The sequence below is a fragment of the Megalopta genalis genome, chromosome 6 (genome assembly GCF_051020955.1).
Source record: "Megalopta genalis isolate 19385.01 chromosome 6, iyMegGena1_principal, whole genome shotgun sequence".
Lineage (NCBI taxonomy): Eukaryota > Metazoa > Arthropoda > Insecta > Hymenoptera > Halictidae > Megalopta > Megalopta genalis.
The window spans coordinates 25,420,145-25,436,019 of NC_135018.1; the positions used below are offsets into that span (position 1 = coordinate 25,420,145).

The window sequence follows — 15,875 nt, forward strand, 5'->3', positions numbered from 1 at the left end:
TCGTATTCTAATTAATTGCTAAATTTACTCATACCATGAGAAATCACAAATTGCGTCAGTTACGAATTAAATAATCGATCATGTATAAATACATTTAAAAATGTGTATCATACAACATTGCACAATACAGAAAAAGTCGTCAACTTATAATACTTCCATCAAATGGAGGTGTTAACTACTTCTAACAGTTAATATCACTGTCAAAAGATAAGCTCCCACAATAACTTTTAATGCTATTAGTATTACGCCTGTTCTTAAGGTTTTAGTATAATTTTATGACACAAATCAATTAAATACGTGCCTGGTAACATTGGTAAAGTCGAGAAATTGAATTACAGACAAGCAAATCCGCATTCCAGAGCATTGTGCGATTATTTCAATTAGATTTTATCTCGCCTTTAAAGTGTTTGTATTTTAAAAAATTGGTCTGTAAAGTGGACATAAAGTGGACATCATATCCTTCATATTTTCATTCTCAAATATCACGCAGTATTCCGATACTAGAACTCAGAACTAATATCTACATTCCCATCTCCAAACCAAAAGTGTTTATCCTGAACACTTGTCAACCCTCACAAACTGAAAATAGATGAAAAAAGTGCGTATAAGTGCATAAAGTAAATATGTGTGTGCATGCGCGCGCGCCGGTGTGTGTCGGTGTCGTGAATATTGGCGTAACTGTAAATGTAAATATTCTCGAAAGTGCTTGAAAAATCGTGGAAATTGTACGCTCGGTGACGTAAATATCGAAACACTTTTTAAACAAAATAACTTGTTTAAACATAACCGGACAACTTGATTTATTTTTGATATCCTAGGCTAGTTTAAAAATAACCGGACAACTTGATTTATTTTTGATATGTTATGCTAGTTTATTGTGTAGACAATGAGTAAATACTTTTTTGCAAAAAGTGCAAATGTTTGGAATAGCAAGGAAAATACACAAATTACATTTCTCAACTTTTCTATCTGAACCTACAACAAACATTTGAACAATGCGAAATGTAGCATGTTTATTTATCAACTATACAAAATCCGGAAATTTTTACATCTTTCAATGGCCACAGTTTCTTTCTCTGCGTCAACCGGTTTGCGTGACATTTTCAACAAATAAGTAACTAACTAATACTAATAATACTTGAAAAATTTCTAATCAATAATAACCGAAAATATTCAATTATATCCATCAACGATAGCACAAGCAAAGATTATTATTACATCTAGCAAGAAACGAAAGTAATTTCTAAGATTTCAAGCGTTATTGATTTTCTTTTGTAGAATGATGAAACCGACCACTGCGCGACGTGTTACTTCGCGTCCACAAAGATGCAAGTGGCAACAAATAATTCCTAATAATTAGAAAATAATTTATAGTTTTCAATTAGACAGTTCTTCGAACAGGCATTTAAATATCGCGCAGTTTATACAAATTTTCCAACAAATAATAGTCGACCAGAAAAGCACAGTATACAGCTATTACAAATATTAGATTGCAGATGACAAAATCAATTATGACGATTGACGACGGTACAAACGAAGACGGACGTTAAGTCTAGTAAGAAATTAAATTAATTTCGAAGATGTCAAGCTATATTGATTTTTATCTGCAGAATGATGCAAACCGACGACACTGTGCGACGTGTTTCTTTCACGGAAGATCACGTAGGCCTCTGCTCGTCCAAGGATCATCCGAGGAGGGACGCCTCGACGCCGAGCCGCGGCGCCACCATCGTTTCCGGCAGCGCCGCGCCGCGATGACTCGTGTTTGTCCGCGCTCGTATTTAGCTGTGGCCGCGTGGTGCCGGCATCTCAGTCTGGATTCGCTGTCAGTACGACGAATTGCACGGTTTACAAGCAAGGGGTGAATCCGTTGAAGACAAACCACCGGTCCCCAATAGAAGACACTTTATGTGACCGTGGACCATTTCCGCGCGGTTTTATCGGGTGGTTGGTTGCATTTGTGCGCGACGTAACATTCCAGCAAGTCCGAGCTATCATCCGTTACACTGAGAAGGTCGAGGATTCAGCAAGCGTAAAAAAAATCATAGGTAAGAATATGTTTCATTGTTTTCCACCCTATAATAGGACTGTCCGCGTAAACAGGATCCGCGAGCGGTCACTGGGTGATCCGGACTTACGAAAATTTAAACCGTGTCGACGAGACACGGTTCTATGTAAGCAAGTACCTGTGACTTCGATCGAAAATGAACGATCTTTTCCTTTTTTCTATGTCTATCGGTATTTTGCGACAAATAGGTTAATAATGACCATAGGATATTCATTATCCTGTTTTTTTCTTGTGAGGCAACGACACCATCGACGCTGTCCGTGAAAAGCCCCGGTTAGAGTTATCCGTGTTCAAGAGGATCTAACGGTGTGTTCCATATAATCTACCCTAGTTCATTATACGGTGGAAATCGTGAAGGGAAACGACTGAATAATCGCCAACGTCGTCGCATCGTTCCGTTAGTGAGGCGAGAATTTCACTTTTTTGTTTCTATTCTTTTTATACTGGGAAGTGTACGTACTACGAGGTGGGAGAAATTTCTGCTCGTCGAGGATAAGGACGGTAGGACAATAAACATTTGTGGTTCGATTCGGTTCGCACGTGCGAATGTTCGGTTCTCCTCGGCGCAGTCGGAAAAAGAAAGTCGATCAGAACGACGGAGAAGAAATGGAAGAAGAAGAGAAAGATAGGGAGAGAGACAAACGATGTAGCCTGTTTTGCGGTGTCGTTCGCGTGCTCGTTAAATGATATAACGTATAGAAATTCAACGTCCGCCGGTAACGTAATTCCTCGTGTGCACGATAGTAACAAGCGGTTACGTGTCGGATTAGTCCGTTAGAGCGCATTGGCCCCGCTTCATTCACGTGCCCATAACGAAATTTACACACGACTGGCCGAGAATAGGCAACTTTTCCATCGACTATTTCCTCTCCTTCTTTTATTTATAAATTTCGCCTTTACCTACTTTCCGACGCGAACATCCCTCGACCGCGGTCATTTTGACTGGGACGAGAAATAGCGAATGGAAGTAACGGATTATGAATTTAAATTACACAATAATAATAACTCGATTCGGTTACAAGGACACTTGCCTGTCGCGAACTGTTCTAAATACATACAAACCGATACGCAAATGTGTTGAATGAATTCTGTTTAGCATAACGTCTAGGAATACTTTTGAAAGTGTGCTCGTATTTGGTCCGTTTCTGTAAGCATAAATATTTAGAAAATGTATTCTTTCTTTTTTAAATTTGTTCCTTTCAAGAATTATTTTCAATGTAGTCTTTATAGTACAAGTAAGTTTTAGATTCTAATTACTTATTCGAACATTATTATTTTGATCAGTTATTAATACAAACAGTTCTTATGGATGAAACAACATTGGAATTTACATTTCCGACATTAAATAGTAAAATATCAAGAGTGAAATCCGTTAATTAACCAACTCGTGGAAAGTAGGAAGCGTGAATTGTAACTGTACGACGATGGTTCAATTATGCCTACGTATTTAGGAAAGTCAGTTGTGACGACATGCAAGTGTGTAATGATGGAGTATGTAACACGCGATTATACGAATGAATATATTTCGAGAGTCGTCAGACTAGCGAAGGTTAATTTTGTTTTAACATACGTGCCTGAAACAGTTCCGACGGAATCAATCAGACATACGTCAGTTTTCAAGAATCTATTGACATTTCATGACTTTCGGATCATTTTCAAGGTGTCATTTGCAAGTCCTGATATGGTCTGACGCAAGAGGGTATAATCACCCACCGGAAATGTCGATTCAATTAGGGTCGATTACTGGCACCGGTTTCATCCCGTCTCGTAGCGCTGCGCATCCTTCGGGGGAAAATGTTGCGCCTAGAAAACTGACATCAATATCATTGAAAACATGCATAATATGGAAAGCAAGCCTTCGACTGACTGCAGATACTAATGCAAAAATACAATTTTCCGCGAAATGGAAGTCGAAATTAACAATTTTAACTAGTTCAAAGCAGTCCAGCCATATGTAAGTCCTTCAACAAAATAACGCTGATCAATTAAATCGTGAAATAGCAGCGTAGCATTTAATTCTAAAAATGTTGACGAATCAGTTTGTTCAGTGTACTTTCTCGCGCACCAGACTTAAAAATTAATTCTTACACTGGTGTATTAATTTCTCTTGATTTAGTAACAAAAATCTGTAAAACAAGGTTGAAAACGTTCAATTTTTCTTTCATTTTCGATGTTCGAGAATTCTGTAAAATTCGTTAAATTCAGGTTCACGATCCGATTTCTTTTCATTGTATTTAACTGTTATAACATTATCTATATATCATTTGCCATCGGCAGCCGATTTAAAGTCTTTCATCGGGCACTAAAAATAGGCGAAAGTATAATTCCAAGTATAATTCCAATTCTGACCCGATTATGTCACATTACTGGCACGGTTGATCGGCAAGCCGCTTTCTAGATTGCCAAAATCGCCCCGAACTATGAGTTCCACCTAATGGGTGTTATCCAAGGACATCTCCGTCTTTGCGCAACTCTTGCTTCATTTTTCGCCGACGTCAAGAAGAATTTTCCAAAATTCACAAAGTCGCTCAGCAAATTAGCCTGGGAAGCGTGTTACGGCAAATTGTCCGACTAACGAACGCTTCCTGAACTCCATCCGACGATATAAGCCAGCCCGAAACGCCGGTATCGGCCAGATCGGACAATGCTCGGCTCGAAATCTTTCCGACGCGAATCCTTTCTAACGCAACAATATCACTCGTCGGAATCGATTTGATTCAACCGAACCATTTCGAGCTTCGATGGCCATCGAACTATCGACTAACGGTCTTGATTATGAATCAACAAGTTCCCACGTATCTTTTTCTTGACTTTCATATATCTAGCGCGTGTCAATGTCGTGCAAGAAAAAATGCATTTATTCGGTGCACTCGCATAAACCGCGTTTAATTTGTCGGTTGAGTAATTTGAATAATGATAAGTACGTAGCGAATGCATGTGGTTTCGCCATGCGCGCTTGTGTCGAATCGATCGATAACAGCCGTTGTATCGTGACTATTGATAATTCACGGGGCATATTGTGCATCGCGTTTTATTTCGTGCCGATATTAATATCGAAAATTTCCAAATTGGGTCGATCTCTGGCTCCGGTCTTACGATATAATGTTTCGATGCGAGTGTCACGGTGGAATCACGTGGTGATAATGCCGCTTGTACGCATCGTATGAGTTGCTATCAATGATACCTTTCGCCCGCACATTCATTCAGCAGTGCTGTCGCTATTAGCTCTCCCTTCCAACTCGTCTCATTCGATGATAACATTTTGAATCCATGATTAAATTGACGAATCATCTTCCGCTTGACGGACAATAGACAATACAGTAGACAGTAGAGAGCGGGAACCCGAAAATGTCGGGTCGGCTCGGATCGAGAATTTTTATCGCGATCGAGTGGGTCTCGAAAATATCAAAATATCTTCTTTTTCAAACTGTTACTGTATATTGCACGCTACTATTTCAAGCATCATTATGCGTCACTATGCATCATTATTACTTCGCTATTAATGAAATGATTTGTATTGTCCATGACATAAAAATTATATTTTACATTATTAAAACTAAAAATAGCGTCGAGCACAATCATGATTAAACAACATGCAATTTAAAGAACTGCATCGACACAATCCATAAATACTCACAAAGCCCATTACTCTGATTTGCTGGATTTTGTATTCTTTCCTTAATATAATATAGTATGAAACTTAGCAATAAGTATCTATCTCTCCAATTGTTACTCAGCTTGTAAATGAAAATGGACAATTTGAGAAGAGGAGATACGATTATTTGAGGCTTGCGGCTCGTTTTCGTTGGCAATCAGCAACTATAAAATCGAGTAATATAATAAGCGGCTACACTTTATTAGAGTGAAACCGCTCATCGAAAAGAAAATAACCCATAAATATGAATTTAGGATTTACAAAATATATATATATATATATATATTTCATGTCGTTATTATAAGTCAGTTAAAACACAACACTATGTTTTCTAATAAAACACATATCATGAGTACATTTTTGATTTCATTCTTCATCAGATTTCAAATTAGTGGTAAATCTGCATATAAAATCAGTTCTATTGTGTTATTGCATAAAGAATTCAGAAATTCTCGCAGAAAAAGTACTTGTGCTACTTCTACAGAGCATTTCACTTAATTTTGTTATCGTCTACGTTGTGTCCTCATTTAAAAATTCAACCCTTCGGTTCATTCATTCAATTCGTTTACCATTTTTCTAGGATTTTTCTTCTCGCGTATGCGGAAATTCAACGCTGTAAGGTGAATGCTTGTTTATGCATTCATAAACGTGAAATAAGGCTGCCTAATTCTCTCCCACGGTTATCAGCGACTATAAACAGAAGCAACTCGATTATACATATATTATGGACAAACGATTACGTACAATACAATCGGAGCTTATAAATGGTTGAACAAGGCCTGCATGCATTGCTCAAAATCCCGACAATCCTAGCTCGATACTATATGCTAACGATATAACTTTACTGATATGATATATGTATATTCTCTTCAATTATCCCTGAGCTTGTAAACAAAAATGGACAATTTAGAAAGAGGATATACGACTATTTCACGTTTTTATAATTGTTGAAAATCGATAACTATAAAAACGAGCCGTTTACTGTATCTGCAATTTGCTGGTTCCAATTTAATAGCAATTGTCTATTCTTACAAAATAATTCAGTATATACTGCCCAATGAGATGTTGCCATTAAATGACATTAAAGTAATAAGTGAAATTACTGTACACATGTAAGTATGTACTTCCACGAATATTAAGATTTATATTTTTCATTGACCACTCGAATGTTTCGTGACACACGGTTGAAAAATTACTTCAATCAGGAATAATGCCAAGCAAGCAATTTCATAGTGCTCGCCTGCTCTTGTAGCTCACAGCATTCACATTAAAATGTGAATTTTAGACTAAAGTCTAACATTACTGAAAGGCGTGCTGAAAGGCAATTTACCTAATTTTTTAAATCAATTAGCTGCGAGCTTTAATTAGGAACCTAACTTTTTACGGTGGACATCGCAAGTGACGACGAATAGTTGCTAATGGAGGCGAACGAAATGGCAGCGCGACCATCGAACTTTTTGCAAGAAAATGCTGCATCAACACTTTCTAGAACATCGAGGAAACTATTTTTACATTTTTCGAAAGTCCGCTTTTTGCTGCTTTCTCTCCTATAGTTGAATCTCAACCATCTTGTCGAGACTCGATTTATACGTCGTTTAAAACAAAACAAAATGGTGCAGACTAAATAAAACCCGAGGCTATACTAAATAAAGTATAGAAATCCAGACTATTATTCGAATTACGCAGATTAAGCGAATCCTCGGATTATGAATTATTAATAAATCCCGACGATAATTTGTTTGACATGATAAATTTGAAAAGCACCTACTGCGAAGGATGGCAACCATAATTTTGTAGCGGCAGTAAAATAAGCTCGCGTGATCGCTTTATTGCACGGTGTCGTAATTGCTGACACGATCCAGGTGCGTCTGTCAGAAAGCTGTCCGCTAAATTATTGCGTTCATTTGCATACTACAACGAAAGCCGAAATGTTGAAAAATTCACGGTTACGAGTTTCAAAGCCGATTTTACACGGATCGGTCGTGTCTCGACTAATTTCGGCGGGCTAAACACGCGCACAAGTTTCCGCGAAATACTTAGGCGTGCGGGCTCTCGTTAACGGTTCTGCCATGAATGTCCCTCGCTTTCGAAATTTCCATCGGCACCTTAATTTATTCGGAGTTCGCATCGCGCCGCCAAGTGTCATTGATCAGCTGGACGGCTTCTGTTCGGAGCCATAAAGACTTCAAAGTTCAGAATAACGTCGATTCACGCTGACGTGACCACCTATGTATGTACTTATGTGTGTACTGCGTCTTAATATAGTAGACGCACGTTTAGGTCGAGATTTCGTTACGTGCACGACATGGAGAGCATGCGACGCGCGTAACATCGCGCGATTAATCAAGGTGAGATCATCATCGTGCGCGATGCGTGCGCTGGAAGTAGGGACAGATGATTTTTCCGTATTGTTCGTCATCCTCGATTACCATTTTCCATTACGCGGCGGCACTCGCGTTGCTTCAAGGATCTAAATCACTCCATTTGAAACAGCTAACATGATCTCGATCGGAAGCGTATTTTTAGAGCAATTTTTTGGGATTTCCTTCGAAAGAATTTAAAGTATGCGCATGGTTCACTTGTTCTATGGGCCTTTTTTGCACGAAATATTTTCTTTCGGGCTTAAAATCACATCGACATCCAGGTTAATAGCGACATGCTTTGGGTTGATAGATCTGTTAGCTAAAAAGCGCGGCAGAGATGCGCATTTTTCTTTTTTCAATGAAATTGAGGAGAAGTTTTTTGACATTCTTTGTATTATGTTCCATGCAACGGCCGATGATTTTGGCATATGGTGTTCAAAAACCAAAAGGTAGTTTTACTTAAAGTGACCATTTATTTCGAAATATGTTAATCGAATGCAAAAATGAACGAATTCTAAATGCACGTTTAGTGATCATACGTTTAAGATCGATTTGAAAGGTTAGTATTACGTGCGGTTTTTTTCGTGAAACGTAACTAATGACAGAGGCCAAACGAGACACTAAATGATACAGCGACATTTACACCTCCAAATGGTATGTTGTATAATAAACATAGAGTAGAAATGTCTGAGTACGGACATTACAAGTATAACAGATCGAAAAACTGCAATTCATATTAAAACTTAATATTTTTATCAACCATAAATCGAATGCACCGCGGGAAAAACGTGGATCACGATTATCTTAGATTCTTGATACACTTTCAAGAGTCAAGATACTTGGTAGTGACTTCGTCGCACTACGTGTATGATATAGTTGACAAAAAATCGGGATTAATCAGAATTTTCTACTCTCTATCAAGGTTTTTATCACGGTGAAAGAAAGATAATACAGCAACGACGCATAAAATCCACACTCGACTTATTCTTGGGAATCGGAAAATATTAGTTATTCGAGCGATAATGTCGAGTTATATAGAAAGCACGGTAAAATGGTGAATTTATTATTAATTAACGAGACCCGATTGGATAGTCTGTACGAATAACAAAACTCTTATGATTTCTTAGCATTCGTGTCAGCTGCGAACGTTGCGTCGCGTTGAAAAATAGCAGCATAAGGAAGTAGATCTGCTCTTTACATATTTCTTATTCTCGATGCAAAAAGGAATAAGCTATTATGAAACTATAATTTTGTTAAATGCCTTTACTGGATACGTATTATGTGATCATTTTTGCTATACAAAAAGAAAACCGTTCCAGTATTTAAATTACGTTGAAACAAGTTCACTGTCACGCTAATATCCATAAAAGCGCTATAAAATCGGAATAACGTTATTACAGCAGTTGCTTTTATAATTCTCATACACGTCGGAGATTCTAACAAAGTTTGTCTAAAAGAAAATGAACTTCCTAGTGTAGTGAAAGTTTTAACACCGATATTAATTGATCATAAACCTACAGCACATTTTTGAAAAAGTACTTGATTTTTGATACGTGGACTGTCACACGGCAACCCGAAATATTCCCACGTCTTAAAAACGATTCAAGTTGAAAAGTTTCAAGTTGATTACCTCTTTAGCTCTCCAGCTTGCTATGAATTCTAGTAAAATTTAGTCTGCTCGAATACGTCGATTCTGATAAATCTGATGAAGGAATAATATAGTTCGTTATAACCGACGTGGCAGACAACGTGCTAATTGCTTCGTATTGGTCTATTCTAATTACACAACAGCGGAGTTACATTCATTTTACTGCAATCATCGCTTTTCTATAGTAAATTGCATTTAATTGCCGGTAACTCGTGACGCAAATGAGAACGCTGCAAAAGAACTTACTCGACGATAGAATTGACTTGACACTTTAACATATTCGGCGGTTCTCTGCGAATATAAAAGCGAGGGATCGATAACGCGCACGCCATACCCTCGGCATTTCCATATGATACACGTAATCCACCGGTGACGCAATGCCGGTTTTCACTTTTCAAATTAACATCCGACCAGCTGAGAGTCCGCCGGCCACGTAACACGCGGACAAGGAAACTGTAACCAGCGATTCTCGCAGCATCTCGTGTTTAGTCCCACAGCTCGCAGTAAAGGCGCACGTGATTTAGTCGCGTGCACGAGTTTGCGCGGCTCATAACCATCGACGATGCAACTGCACATCAGATCTTGAACATTCCTGGGACCCTGTACAAGCACTTGTTGAACGTAATATGGGAACCAGAATGTCATAACTTTTAGAACATTGGCTCTTCAGAGATGAACTTGAACATCGTGATTTCAGAGGAGAAATAGAACATCGCGATATTTAATGTTCTCGTAATCCTGTGGACGTGTCTGTCATTCATGTAACGCCATGACCTTACAGGATAGCTAGATAGTCATGATTTTAGAGGATAAGGAGAATATCACAATTATATGAATGTTCTGGATTGTCCTAACTAGGCCGCGAACTTTTATACAAATTCCCATTTTCACTGGCTGTATTGCAAAAAATTCCAAGACAATGTAGTTACGTATTTTTAAGAAAACTTGTTTATGTAACAATAAATGAAGATAACTAAAATAAGTCAACTAAACAGAGTAGTAATTGTAGGTACGGGTGCAGCGCAGTTTTCTGCAAGTAGTAGCTCGGGATCCTCACGATTATCAGATTATTATCTTTTAAAAAAAATACTCTAAAAAATGCACATAATTGTATATCTATATTATAAATGTATTACTTTTTTTACTCGAAACATTAAAAAGTCGTTTTTCATTCTTTCGTAAGAAAACGAAACGACTTTTCGAACGCTCCGCGTTGAATGCGACACAATTTTAATTTAACAGCATAGACATGCTAACAGATCATCTATCTTCTGGTCTATGGTTTATGTTAATATCGATTCCATCGATTTCTGTGCTTTGACGTCAATAAATGGCACAGTATACCTGAAAAGCTAGACGCGCTCATGAACTCGCAACCTTGCTTAGATAGAATACGCATTGAATATTCATAGAGAGATTTTCAAACTTGACGTCTCGCTATTTGAGGTTTTTTCATGGAAATTTACACAATTCTTCTCTTGGAACCTGAACCTGGCAAGCCTTGACTTCAAATAATAATGCTCATAATAAATTACAGGCTTCAGTAAAAACAAAATATTCGCAAATAAAATGATAATAAATAATTGATGAGCTTAACCGCCTTCTTCGTGACAGCGAATGTTTTCGCATAACACGATTCAAAATTTAGACGACCCTGAAATGATAAACGCGATGCTTCAGCTACAGACATACGTGGTCTTTAACACGTTCCGTGCCACGTGTACCATCGATGGTACACGCTTGCATGTTTATTTAGTGAACTGAACAAATTGTTTACAAGAAATTTAGAACCGAAGAATCAATTTCCACCGCAAGAATGGGCGTTGATAAGTTTTTGTTACGTTGTTATGTGTACCAGAATTAATAATTGCACGTAATACATCAAGTTTTAGTAAAATATCAAAGTGTGAAGATTCGAGTAAAAAAAGCTCGGCACGGAACGTGTTAATAGTAGCAGTAAACCGTTTATTTTAATTGCTTTTCAGTTTTTGAAGGGGGGTATGTACATGTTTTGTTTCTAAAGAGATTTTCAGTAAGGACGCTACATTGTTTAATTCTGTTTACATGCATTTGACATTTTTTTTATCCCCCCTCCCTCCTTTTTAGGTTTTTATTTGTTACGTTCCGCCATTCAGTCATGAAAAACTATACGCTCGAAAAACGTTTACAAATTATTCCAATTTATCATCAATGTTATCGTCAAGTTGCATCAACGTTGCGCGCACTTCTGCAATTTGTGGTCGTCATAACTGTCCCGTTCGATCGTCGATCGGAACGCCTTGTGACAAAATTTAAAAAACAGAACAATATCTTTTTTTGCTTTGGTATATGCCAACAATTCATAAAAATTTGATGACTTGAGAAACAACATTGGAACTATATGTTCAATTGTCCGTCATTAATGGCATTAAATATACTTGAAGCTGATATAAATATGTCATTGATATTTCACATGCTTTTTGTCTTATTTGACAAAAGTAAGCGACATGCGTTTTATTCTTAAATCGGTGGTAATTTAAATAAAAGGAGAAAATCCAATTATTTCTTTTTTCTTGTTTAAGCTTATGAAATCTCATTCGAGGATTATTCAAGGTGTTGTACACTGGGCATAACAATTAACTGATAACGATAGAAGTGCTGAACATTTTCCGTTTCCTTAAATACTACAATAACTTACCCATTGTTCCTTGTAAGATGTGATAATAATATGCTCCATCTCTAAAGGAAAATTTCTAGTGCCGAAGTAAATTTTCCTGTTACTATAATTACCTTCGCGAAGCAATCTATGAAGCATAATGTCATGCAAAATTAAACGCATGCGCGAAGCGCATTGTTGGAAAAAAAGAATGCACTTTTACTGAATGAAATGGGGACCCCTATTTCGACGAGAAGTACGATGTAATCGCGCTCGTAACGTAACATCGTTTGCGTACCGTAACGATCGTGTTACGTAATATGGTTCACAAACAGAATCGACATTTTTATTTCTTTTTTTTAAATCAGGGGTTGTGTTATATTTAAAATGCGCGCATGCAACGAAGATTTTTTTTCGAGGATTTTATTCAATTGTAGACTGTCCATGATTGCGCTTCGAACTACTTTGAAAAGTGCAGTAAATTCTCTCTAATTGACACTCAGATTGTGCACAAAAATGGACAGATACGATTATTCGAGTCTTGCGGCTCGTTTTTATAGTTACCGATTGTCAACAACTCGCATCTCCGCTTTCCAAATTGTCCATTTTTGTGTACAATCTGAGCTCCAATTAGGAAGAATTTACTGTAATGGGCTATTCCAGTGCTTTTTATAAACCAATGGTTTCTAGAATCCTAGTAGTGGATAAAAATATATAGTTATACATCTTTTTCTGCATGACATTATGCTTCATAGCTTCGCGAAGGTAATTATAGTATAACAGGAAAATTTACTCTCTATAATCGGCTCTAGAAATTTTCCTTTAGAGATAGAGCATATTGACTGATATCTTACAATGAACAATGGGTAAGTTATTGTAGTGTTTAAGGAAACGGAAAATGTTCAGCACTTCTATCGTTATCAGTTAATTGTTACGCCCAGTGTACAACACCTTGTATAATCCTCGAATGAGGTTTCATAAGCTTAAACAAGAAAAAAAAATTGGATTTTCTCCTTTTATTTAAATTACCACCGATTTAAGAATAAAATGCGTGTCACTTACTTTTTTTTTAGTACCACACGTATTTGAAAAAGGAAAAAAAATCGGAGACAGACGCTTATCTAGTGCTCCTTGTTAGTCACGCCATAAAATCTTGTTTCGTAAATTTGCATCTATTGCATTCCGATTGCACCATCTTCTTAGATCATCAGCGATGCTTCTAAATCTCGTAATTACAGTGGAACTTCTAATATCAGAACGAATAAGGAGACGCGTTTCTTCGGGTGCAAGAATTTTCTCATCGTTACTCTCTTGATGATTGTGTAAGTGTAAGAGAAGCTTTCTCCATTTCCTTTCTCAACGTCACATTCATAATGACTGACCATTGCGGTGCCCGCCATACAGCAACATTATTTCAAATTCGATTTTTTAATGTAATTTTATTACGTTTTCATTACCTCTTCGTAAATAGGAAAAAGAATATTCCAAATCAATTCTTACAAATGTATTGTTGATTTAAGAAAATGTCTGGACAGTGGAACGTTGTTTGAGATGACCAGATGTAACAATGTCTTTAAAAGAAAGGATGAAATACTTCTGAATATCTCATTGCAATCAATAGATTGCAGATCTCCAACAAGCTACAAAATCTTCTGAAACATAGGTTCAATGAAAATGTATTTCTATTCTCGACAATCTTAATACATTCGGAATACCAGTATGAATTTTTCTGACATTTACAATGTTCTCTATCTCATCGTGCAAATAAAATTCCAGCTGTAAGTTACGATTAAATCAACGATCTTGGAATTATTAAGTTCGAGGTATCCGACATTTCATCTGACACGACTTAATGCATGTTTTCATAATTAGACTGTGAATTTTATGTATTTACACGAAATTTGGGTGGTGGTGGAATGGAAGAAAGATTAAAAGCATTTGAAAATGTTAATGTCTTATTAAAAATAAGAAAACGAAAACTGTTAAAACGATTAAAGAAAGGCTGAACTTACTATACATATTTATTTTCTATTTCTTGGAATAAATGCAGACAATTTGTATCTTGCATACAAATTCGCAGTTTATTCATTGGAAGTCAAGTACAGGTAAACAACTGAGTCTGAGAGGATACGTGTACAACGCGATTCATTGTATTTTAGTAATGTCGCTAGCAACAGTTCCATTATCCGAACAGCCATATCTCGCGATTAGTCCAAACAATCGATGTGGTAATGATGCAAATGGAAATAATTGTGTCCTGTGCGGCAGAGCATTCTTCGGGAGAAATACAGTAAATTCTCCCTTGTAAACGAAAATGGACAATTTGGGAAGAAGAAATAAGATTATAGTAATGTCTCTCTAACTGACGCTCAGATTGTGCACAAAAATGGACAATTTGGGAAGAGGAGATACGATTATTCAAGCCTTGCGGCTCGTTTTTATAATTGTTAACAATTCGTAACTATAAAAAAACCGCAAGGCACGAATAATCGTATCTCGTCTTCCCAAATTGTCCGTTTCTGTGTACAATCTGAGCGTCAATTAGAGAGACATTACTGATATTCGAGGCTCGCGGCTCATTTTTATAGTTGCCGATTGTGAACGATTATAAAAACGAGGTGCAAGGCTCGAATAATCGTATCTGCTCGTATGTGCTTGCGTGAAGCAAAGACCACGTCAGTCCGTGGAATCGCAATCATCCGAGCCAGTAAGAAAAAGTTTCCATTGCATCATCTCGCGCGACGATGCGTAGGTCTTATCTACATCGGCTGATCACCTAGGTCAGTCCGGCAATGCATTCGGATGTTGGTGCATAGGCTCGTTACACTGGACACGTGCTCGCACACTCGATCCACGCAGCCGATTCCGCCGCGACACGTGCACCAATCACACTCGTACACTTTGGTTCAGCCGATTATATCCGTCCAGTAAAGTTCATTGTAGAAATAACCCGAGACTGATAACAAAGTATCCGTAACACGTGAGTCGCTTATTGGCGTGCGTGGTTGGCTCGCATACAGAGCAGCGAGCGTTCGTGGTTAATCATCACGTAAACCACTGTTAATCAAATTTTATCTTCGATCGTAGTAATAATAATATTGGAGGTCGCCGCGAGAGAAGGGGGCAAAAAATTATGTAAAACTCGGCGTATCGCTAATAATTTTCTCGCCACATATTTTTGTCTCTACTACACGTGCGCGCCCGCACACACATTTACGACAATGGGTCTGTGCGGTTTGTGATTGTTTACTTGCAGACAATTTATGTTTAATTGTTTAATAGATTTGTTTGTTAATGAAATCGTAGCAGATGTTCGTAGTCCGTGAGCTTTTTTGAACATTATTATACTAACTTTTTACCAGCGACGTATAATTTATAATTTATTATTATTAAAGGCAACTTAAATTGTTCCAATTTGTTTGAAAGTCACGATGCACAACCTCCTTGATTACAAAAGAAAATATACTTTTGCCACATTATAACTAAAAATTGTATTAACAAACAAA

The 15,875-nt window shown here is 37.3% G+C and overlaps 1 protein-coding gene across 1 annotated transcript in view; it reads left to right on the forward strand.

The window, feature by feature from the left end:
• The first annotated feature begins 1,800 nt into the window (after window positions 1–1,800).
• Window positions 1,801–15,875, forward strand: part of LOC117222289 (acyl-CoA Delta-9 desaturase) — a 39,812-nt gene continuing 25,737 nt past the window's right edge. The window contains exon 1 of the mRNA XM_033473921.2: window positions 1,801–2,048. The gene's annotated coding sequence lies outside the window, so the exon portion shown is untranslated. The remainder of the gene's footprint in view (window positions 2,049–15,875) is intronic.